Below are 10,107 nucleotides of genomic sequence, written 5' to 3'. Positions count from 1 at the left end.
GGGTATGTCCTTCAATTGGGGAATGGCTGAACAAACTGTGGTATATGCGGGTGATGGAATACTATTGTGCTAAAAGGAATAATAAACTGGAGAAGTTCTAGGCGAACTGGAGAGACCTCCAGGAACTGATGCAGAGGGAAAGGAGCAGAGCCAGAAGAACTCTATACACAGAGACTGACATTCTGTGGTAAAATCGAATGTAATGGACCTCTGTACCAGCAGCAATACAATGACCCAGGACAATTCTGAGGGATTTATGGTAAAGATGCTACCCACATTCAGAGGAAGGACTGCAGGAGAGGAAACATATAAGAAAAACAACTGCTTGAACGCATGGGTTGGGGTGGACATGATTGGGAATGTGGACTCGAAACTACCACACCAATGCAACTACCAACAATTTGGAAATTGGTCTTGATCAAGGACACATGACAAAACTAGTGGAAATGCGCATGGGTAGGGGGGGTGCGGGGGGGGGGGTTGAAGGGGAAAGGAGGAGCATGAATCATGTAACCATGTTAAAAATGAATATTAATAAATGTTTAAAAAAAATAAAAAAAATATCATTTTAACCTAATTATCCTCACTTGAATTATCACAGACTTTCTCTTGAGCTCAACTTATTAGACTCATACCCTGCCGATTCTTCCCTTGAATTGATTTCTCAATCTCATATCCACTTTCTGGTCTTACTTTTATGCTATCTAGGTTCTTAAATAATGGGTATTTGGGGCACTTAGGTGGCTCTACCAACTCTGCCTCAAACACTAAAAATTTGGCATCTAGCATTTGGCATCTAGTCTTGCACATAGTGGGTGCTTAAATACTTGCTGAAAAGAAATACATTAAAATTTAAAGAATTCTATCTGATATTCAAGATTCCATCCTACTTATCTAACTTTATTTCCTTTTTCTTTCCTATTTCCTTTTATTTCCCAAATCCTCCACTCTACTTAGACTAGTTTTTCCATTGTTCCATGTTCACATAGTGTGAATTTCTAGTTCTGTGTCTTGCCTTCTTCATTCGTGATGTTTTTCTTACCTGAAATGTTTCTCTTTCCCTTCTCTTTCTTATATATTGAAATATTTCCATCTTTTAAGACCCACTTCAAATACAATTCCTTTGATTAAGTCCTATTTGACCATACTTCCCTTCCCCTCTCATTCTATCCCTCTGTCTTCTTTATTTGGCCCCAGAAAATACCTGGATTTGAAGTGTCTAGAAAATTGGTATTCAGGAAATGATACAATTGTGAGCTTATAAGATGAAGCAAACAGTCAACTAAATCATAGACATGACAATATAAACAGATAGAGGTTTGGCTCTATATACAAGAGACTCACCCTAGCCACAGAGTGAAAGGGATGTGCTGAGAAGGGATGATGATCAAAGATGGGGTTCAGGTTACATATCCTAAAATGAGCTTTGTTGAGTTCAGTTAATCAGTGCCAGATGTACAAAGGGGCATTACTAATCAGAATCAGATATGGTAGAAAATTATTGAGGTTACTTATTGATACCAGGTAGGAATGAAACAGGTTGGGGAATTTCTTTATCAGGATCACTAAACTGGTGGACGGGCCTAACTTTAACTGAGGCAGGAGAAGGAGAATGAATCACGGCTCCTGCATTAGATCCAGAGTTGATCCCATCAAAACAGCTATAAGTTTTATCCGTATGACACAGATTCAAGAGTTGGAAAGGTATAATTATGTGTTTTACCTAGTATATGCTTCTGTCGACTTTAGGGCCACTTAACCTAAGTGACTCTATATTGAGGACCCATCATTATAATATGACTTCAAACCATAATTAAATAATATAAAGGTAAGAAATATCAGCCTCTTTTTTTGAACTTCTATGGCACGAACATCTTTACCACATAACTGAATTTAAATATATGTTGTATAGTATTTTTCCACTTTTGTTTCACATATATTAATCTAGCTCCTTAAAGGTGATCATTGGATCTAATGCTCCTCTTTGCTGCTGCTGCTTTGCCTAGTTTCAACTCCACAGAATAAGATGCTCTCCCAGGATAAATTCATCACTATAATGCTGTTAATTCAAGACTTGATTAATACCAGCCTTCTCTCATCTCTGATTGAAGAGTTGGAGGGCAAAGAATCAAATTCCTTCCAGCATCTTCTTTTATAACGGAGAGATTTTCAGTTTGCTTCTCTTTGCATCTGCTGTTCTGTCTGATTTTCTGTCTGACCTTCACCCATTTGTATCCCCTTTTATGTGTTATTTCCCCCTTTAGATGATAAAATCCTTGAGGGCAGGAACTAGCTTCCTTTTTTATTAGTGCTCAGTGAATATCTGTCAAGAGATTAAACTATAAGGAAGTCAGAGGACCCACATACTTGTAGCACAACCAGCTGAAATTATTTCTGGAGGTGACTTGTGGCTTTTTTTTTTTTTGCCATATTCATTTAAAGATAAAGCACCTACTCTCAACAATGCAATGATCTGGGACAATCCTGAAAGACTTTTGACAGGGAACACTATCCACCTCCAGAGACAGAACTGGTAGAGTCAGATGGATGCCAATTAAAGCATAATATCTTTCACATCCATGTTTTTATTTTGGGGTTTTAGTTATGTATGAATGTGCTCTTACAACAATAACAAGTATGGAAGTGTGTTTTGCAGGAAAATAAAAATAAAATTTTAAAAAAGGCATAGCATCAGCAGTTCTAGAGGCAGCTAGGGACCCTTCTGTCCTACTTTCACCACTTTCAGTGATTTTTATCACTCTCTTTCCTTAGAATGAAAGCCCTGTGTCCAACAGGAAAGGAAATTACAACATTCGGGTCATGTTGGCCCTCTGCCAATTAATCTGAATCAGATTTAGAATAATTCTCAATCCCTTAAATTATACTAAAATGAATTGATATTAATAAGCTTACTGGACTCAATTGTTATAAATACAATGAAGAAAAGAAATACAGTTTTAAGAAAAGGAGGCCTAGCTTTAAAATTGAGTTTAAAAAAAAAGTATTGCCATCTAAAAATGGAAAACTCCTTCTGACCAATGAGGAACTGGTACTTAAAGACAGGAAGATCATGGAAAAGTAGCTATATGTGATAATTTGGGTTACCATCTAATAATAGGTAGACATAAGGCCTGAGAAAAGCAAGATTCAACCTTGGAACTAGGGATTGGCTACATGTCCAGCAACATGGGCCCCACTGTATGGCTGACTGGCCTACTTAAAAGTTACTTCCAAATTCTCCATTCCATGTCAGAGAAACCAAAATGGGAAGGAAACAAAAAGGAAGTCAACAATCCCAAGAATACACAAAGGTGCACCCATCACCTGCAAGAATCAGGACAAAGTGACTCATGCAAGAAGGTGAAGAATGGACTGGCCATAAAAGAGAACTGGGTTAGGCTTTCTCTGACATGGATTTTCATTTGAGAGACTGTTTGCTGCTTCAGCACTCAGAGTAACTCTCAGCAAGCTGGGAGAACAGCCAATGCAAGTATAATCAGCAAGAACTACATTGCTTATTGCTCTGTCACTGCAACTTACTGGAAAGAGAAGACCTAATTATTTTCACTTCCAGGATAAAGGCTGAGGGTTGGAGAAGGTGAGAAGGTAGAGAGAAAATTAAGCTGATGATGGAAAAACAGCAAAGGGAAGAGTGACAAATTTGGAATTTAAAGAGACCCAGGTTTGAATCTTGCCTCTGATGATTGCTAGTTGGGTGGCTGTTTGCAAATAACCTTTTCAGTCTCATTTTTCTTACCTGTAAAATGGAGATAATAATACCTGCAGAGTTTACCTCAAAGGAATGCTTTGAAGAGCAAATGAAACAATATATTTAAAGAACTTTTCAGACCTTAAAGAGACATAATCAGATTTTAGAATTAGACTGTGGCTTCCTAAACCATGAAAGATTTTAGACAATCAACCACACTGGGTTCTGTCTCATGTAGATTATAGTATAAGACCTCATCTGTGTCTACTTTCTAACTCCCATTTTCACTGTTTTATTGGGTTGTTAGAGGGCAGCCGAGTGCTTCTCTCCTTAGGGTTACAGAGGATTGGGTTTTCCCTCTCTAGTGTGCTTCTCCATATCAGTCAACCAGCCAAAAGTAATTATCTTTTTTTTTAAACCCTTACTTTCTGTACCAAGACAGAAGAGAAGTAAGGGCTAGGCAACTGGGGTTAAGTGATTTGTCCAGGTCACATTGCAAGAACACATCTGAGACCATATTTGAACCCAGGATCTCCTGAGTCCAGACCTGGTTCTCTAACCACTGAGTCATCTAGCTGCTCCAATGGCAATTTTCTTTTACAAAAGAGATATTTACTAAGAAAACATAATAGAAACAGTAGTTAAAAAGCGACCTACCTAAAACGTAGGGCACATTGTTCACTTGCACACAAAGAATTCCTTGGGAGAATGGGCTCAAACTTAGAAAACACACATGACCAAAAGATAGACTCCCATGAAGTTCCTCCACTGGGCTCAATGATCAGTGTCCTTGGAAAATCCCAAAGCTGGGCTTGTTTGGTGGGTATAGTTTGTCCTCGTCTCCTGACTGAATATGCTGTTTGTAAGTGGTCCAGTTTCTGATGACATGATCAGTGGGTTTTGTTATGAGGAAAAGTTAAGTTAAGGAGAAAGTGTATAAGTTTACAGAAGGCAGAGGCATGGACAGCAGAGTGAAAGGTTCTGGAATTCTGCAGGGGAGAGCTGAGCTGTTACGAAGAGAGAGTTGGATCTTGGGGTTGGATCTTCTCTCTGGGGTTTTGACCAGAGGAGACTGGCTATGTCTCTGTGGCTAGTTTTCTACATTATCTTCCCATCCTACATATTGCTCTGTTATCCTGCTTCCCTGCTGGCTGGTTGATATCTGCTGAGTCCCTGGTATATAAATGGAATTAGCTCATCCTCATTCATTCATTAGACTTTAGCCACCAGAAATAAAGTCACCCCACCCAAATTAGAATTAAGTGGGGAGGGAGAGGTCTGTGACCCCATTTTCCCCTCTTACATTGGTGATTCTGAGATCCTTTTGGATCTTGGACCCTCTTTGAGTCCTATCAGGCTTACACAGACCCTTTCTTTAAAATCAGCAAAGTGGGGTTTAGTATTAGTTTAACCAAGTACAGAAATTCGGATTTTAGATAGTGAGGAGAGGAGAAGAATAGGAAATCACTCTGAAGAAATCTCTGTGAAGAGATACTTAGATCTAGAGTTTTAGGTAGTTTCCATTAGAGATTCAGTTTATCCAAATCCCTTCTAACCTTTCCCTTGTTAATTAAAACAAATTTTATTTAATATTTTACTGGTCTCTGTGAATCATCTCAGTGTCTGGCTCTGCCTGCAATGGGTGTGGTTGGCCTTCCCAAAACAGTTTAATCTTCTGTTACTGGCCCTAATTAAACATCTAATCCCATCCCCAAACAGACCAACATTACAGATAGGAGAATGCAACACGGGGAACACTCCTCTCCCTTATTTATTGCCCTTTAAAACAATTACAAGAATCTGCCTCCTTAAGACGTTACCAAACCTGAAAGTTCCTCAAATCCAATTGTCATTGCTAGCTTCTGAACTGGCTTTCAGTGTCATGTATTGACTGATTCATTTTGACTAATCACATATATTCCTATATGGTGTCATCCACTTTTATCCAATAACCAAAGCATTTGATTCCTCTCATATTGATTAAGGACTTAATTACATCAGCTTTTACCCTTTAGTTGATTGATTCAATTGAGATATTTTGGCTTTTCATGGTTAAATTAATTTGTTGAGGTCAAAAGTCTCCACCATTAAAATAGGATCACATTTTTTAGATCTAGAAGGTAACTTAGAAGTTATTTAGAGGCAGCTAAGTTGCACAGTGGATAAAGTGCCAGGCATGGAGTCAGGAGGACCTGGGTTCAAATCTAGTCTTAGACACTTTCTAGCTCTGTGACCCTGGGCAAGTCACTTAAATCCCAGGCCTATCCTTTATTACTCTTTTGTCATGGAACCAATACTTAGTATTGATTCTAAGACATAAAGTAGGTTGGTTTTTTTATTTTAAAGGAGTAATTTAGTTCATCACCCCTTCCATTTTACAGTTGGGAAATCTAAGGTCCAGAGACTGACCTTGTCCAAGGTCACATGTAACAAGTAATAGATCCAGTACTTAAACTTCAGTCTTTTGACTTAAAAATCCAGCTTTTTTTCCCCCATTGAATCATGCTATTATCTTAGAGAGTTTATAAAAGCAAAAGAGGGAAATGCTGGGCACAGTCTAATGTGCACTCCATAGTCTAATGTGTACTAATTGGAAAAGTAAGTTTTAGAAAGTTTTAGAAAGTCCAGAAAAAATGTAGCTTTGACTGCAGGGACTAAGATTCTAAGAGAGAAGTCAGATTGCCAGGAAAGGAGTGAAAGATGAAATCTCAATAATACAACGATCCTGAAGAAAAAGAAAGGAGAAGGCAACTAAAGAGACCTTTCTAAATTGAGAGCTCTAGAATGATGCCATATTTTTGAAGGCATGTAAGTAGATAGAATTAAGGTTATATAAATTCAGCTGCATACAAAGGAATGGCCCAAATCCAGTAAGACTATCTTCAAGAAGGTTAATGAATAGAATTAGGTAGCTTGCTAAAATGCTGAGAATAACAAAAGTGATTTTTAAAAGGTATTTTCAGGATAAGGAGAATAAAGGAGGATACACTGGCTGTTTGGGCTGATTGCCATATGTTAATGGATGAAGAAAAAAAAGTAATAGTCATTTCAAATTGTGCATCTAATTCATCTATCAAGGACAATATTTTTTCAGACTGGAAAGGCCAAAATAAAAAATAATTAATAGAGAACTCAAACCCAAGATAAATCAATTGGTGATGTAAGAAAATACTTAGCTGCCCTCAATACGTTCAAGTCACTTGGCCTAAACAAATTGCATCCCAGTGTACTGAAAAACTTGCAGATGTTGCTGAGCAGATGGCAGTGATATCCCATGGACAGTGGCAGATATGTTATAAAGCTGAAGATGGACAGAAAAAAAGGGGAAGAAGTTGGATCCTAGAAACCATAGATTCGCAAGTTTGCTGTCAATTGTTGGCTAAATTCTTGATGATCTGTTAAACATATAGCTTAAAATAACTTCTGAAGGGATGTGGTGTTTTATGAATTAGTATGAGTTCACAGAAAATAGTTTCTTAAACCAATCTCATATCTCTTCTTTATAGGTTATTATACTAGAAGATCTAGGAAATATTACAGAAAAGTACAACTGGATATCAAAATATTGAACAGAGTCTCAAAATATCCTTGTAGATAAGATAGAGAGGTAAGGACTGGGTGAGATAGGTATATATAGATCAAATGAGAAGTGGTTCAATGAATATACCTAAAGAGCTGATTATTGGATCAGTGATAACATCCTCCTCCAGAAAAGTTCTATTCAGTCAAATCATCATGGTATCCTTAGAGGTTAATTTTTTTAGGCCTAATCCCTCCTCTAACCTCCTTTTAATTGTATCCCCCCTCCTTTTTCCCTCCTATTTTCCTATGAAGGAAATTGAATTTTGTCCACAACTCTGTATGTATGTTTGTGTGTATGTTCTTTTTTTTTTTTTATCAATTCAGATGAGAGTGAGATTCAAGTGTCAGCCAGTTTCCTCACTCCCTTCTCCTTGTTGGTATAAATATCTACCTTGTAATCCTGATTTTGTTATTTCCCCCTAACCTTTTTTTCCCTTCTCTATCCACCCTCTTCCAACGTATTCCTCTTTCTTTCTCTTTTCATTCTTTCCTTAAGATCATCAAGACTTAACAGAACCATTCCCAAGCCTTGTCTGTGACCCCTGATGATCATAGGGTACAGAGGGTACACGTTCTCTTCTTGTATTAGAACAGAAATAGTTTATCCTTGGTTAGTCTTTTATTATTATTCATTCATGTTTATCTTCTTATGTTTCTCTTCTCTCCTGTGTTTGAACTTCAGCGTTTCTCCACAGCTCTGGTCTTTTCATCAGGAATATAATGAGAAGATAGAACTCATTGGAAAAGGCCCTGATTGTTGGAAAAGAGTGTAGGCAAAAGGAGAAGACAGTGTTAGAGGATGAGATGGATAAATAGGGTCATGAAAACAACAAATATGAGCTCAGAGGATGAGATAGATAGATAATGTTATGGAAACAATAAATATGAGCATGGGCAGACTTTGGGAGATAGAAGAGGAAAGAAGGGCTTGGCATGCTATGGTCATGAAGAGTAGGACATGACTGAATGATTGAATAACAACAACAACAACAAATGGAGCATCAAAGAAAATGTGAAACCTTCTGTAGCTAGCCAAAGTTGGGTTTATCATTTTAAGTTATGGTATAGTTTTTTTTAATGAGAAACTTTCTTGTGAAGTTATTTCTGATGATCCTGTGACTGCTGTTGAATTTCAGAACATGTTGAACAAGCTGATTGAGGAAAAATGTTATCTACGGGAACAAGTGTTTAATGCTGATGAGACAGATCTATTTGTGAAACAGGTAGGAAAGTGCAAATACATAAGAAAAAATATCACCAAAGCCCCTGGATTCAAAGCTTTTAAGGATCATTCAATCTTATTCTCGTGCGTCAATACAGCAGTGTCTTCAATTATTTAGTCATTTGAATGTTCTTTGACATTGCCCTTCTCCCCAGGAGAAACATTTTTAATTCTTTTAACTTGTTCTCTTATGAATTGGATTCAAGGTCTTTCACCACTCGTATTACTTTTCTTAGATTCTATCCAGGTTATTGATATCCTTATTAAATTATAGTGCTCAGAACTGAATATACTACTACAGATGTACTCTGACTGAGGCAGAATACAGAAGGGTTATCAGTTCATTATTCCTCCTAATTTAATGCAGCCCAAGATTGTGTTGGCATTTTTCTTACTGCCACTTCATATTGTTGACTCATACTGAGTTTGTATTCCAGCAAAACTCCCTTGATATTTTTTCATATTGCTGTGTATACATCTTCCACATTGTATTTGTAGAATTTATTTTTTTACTCCAAATGTAAGAATTTACATTTATCCCCATTGAGCTTCTTAGGTTCAGTTCAATATTACAGGCTATCTATATTTATTTGGATGCTGACTCAGTCTTCCATGGTGATAAGGTACTCTACCACCTTCTTGTCATGTGGAAATCTGATAAACATGCACTGATTCTTTTATTCAAGTTACTGATAAAAAAATAACAAAAAGCATAGGACTATTAACTATTTTTTGAGTCTGGGTCTTCAAAAATTTTTGATTACATCTAAATGTATTATCATCTAGTCTAGTGGACCCCAATTTTCATTGATAATACACCTCTATCAGTTCAAAATTTTTGAGTTCACACTCACATCTATGTTTATTTTAAAATCATGTATATATGCTACTATACCAATATACTATGTATATTATAAAGCATATACAAATTAGCTATTTTTAAAAGATTGAATAAATAATGAACCTCATTTAAAATAATTATATTTCATTTGTAAGCGGAACAAATTTTTTTTACTCTTCTGGAATTTATTATTAATTATTAACAATAAAACTTTTTAGTAAGATCAATTTGATTGAATTTGCTTCATTATTTTTCAAAATCTTGGCTTAAAACTATGATAATAATTCAAATGTCTAGTTCTCAGTGCAATTTATTTTGATTCTTACATTTGATGACTACTATAGCTGAAAAAATACCTCATGAATATTCCTTTATCTAAATGGCAGAAGCATATTGTTGAATATGCTTACCAAATTATGATACTCATGTTTCAATCCCATTCATCAATTATACAAAGATTTCTATTGAAAACTGGTGAACAAATTTTCACCTTCCCTGAAATCAATTAGTTATTATTCTTGCAAATCAACTGGAAAGTGTTATATTTTTTTAATGAATCCAAAATCCACTGAGGTTCTTTGTTTAAATAATATTTAAATTTTAAAATTTAAATTTTGTTTCCAGGTTTCTGAAGTGTGAAGTGTTTATATTATATATATTTATATGTATATATGTATTATATATATGATAGTGTTTATAATTCACATTGATTTCAGCAACAAAAGTTCAATACTTCATTGTCTTGCTCCAAGG

Source organism: Gracilinanus agilis, chromosome 1 (genome assembly GCF_016433145.1).
Source record: "Gracilinanus agilis isolate LMUSP501 chromosome 1, AgileGrace, whole genome shotgun sequence".
NCBI lineage: Eukaryota > Metazoa > Chordata > Mammalia > Didelphimorphia > Didelphidae > Gracilinanus > Gracilinanus agilis.
This window is presented reverse-complemented; position numbering follows the sequence as displayed.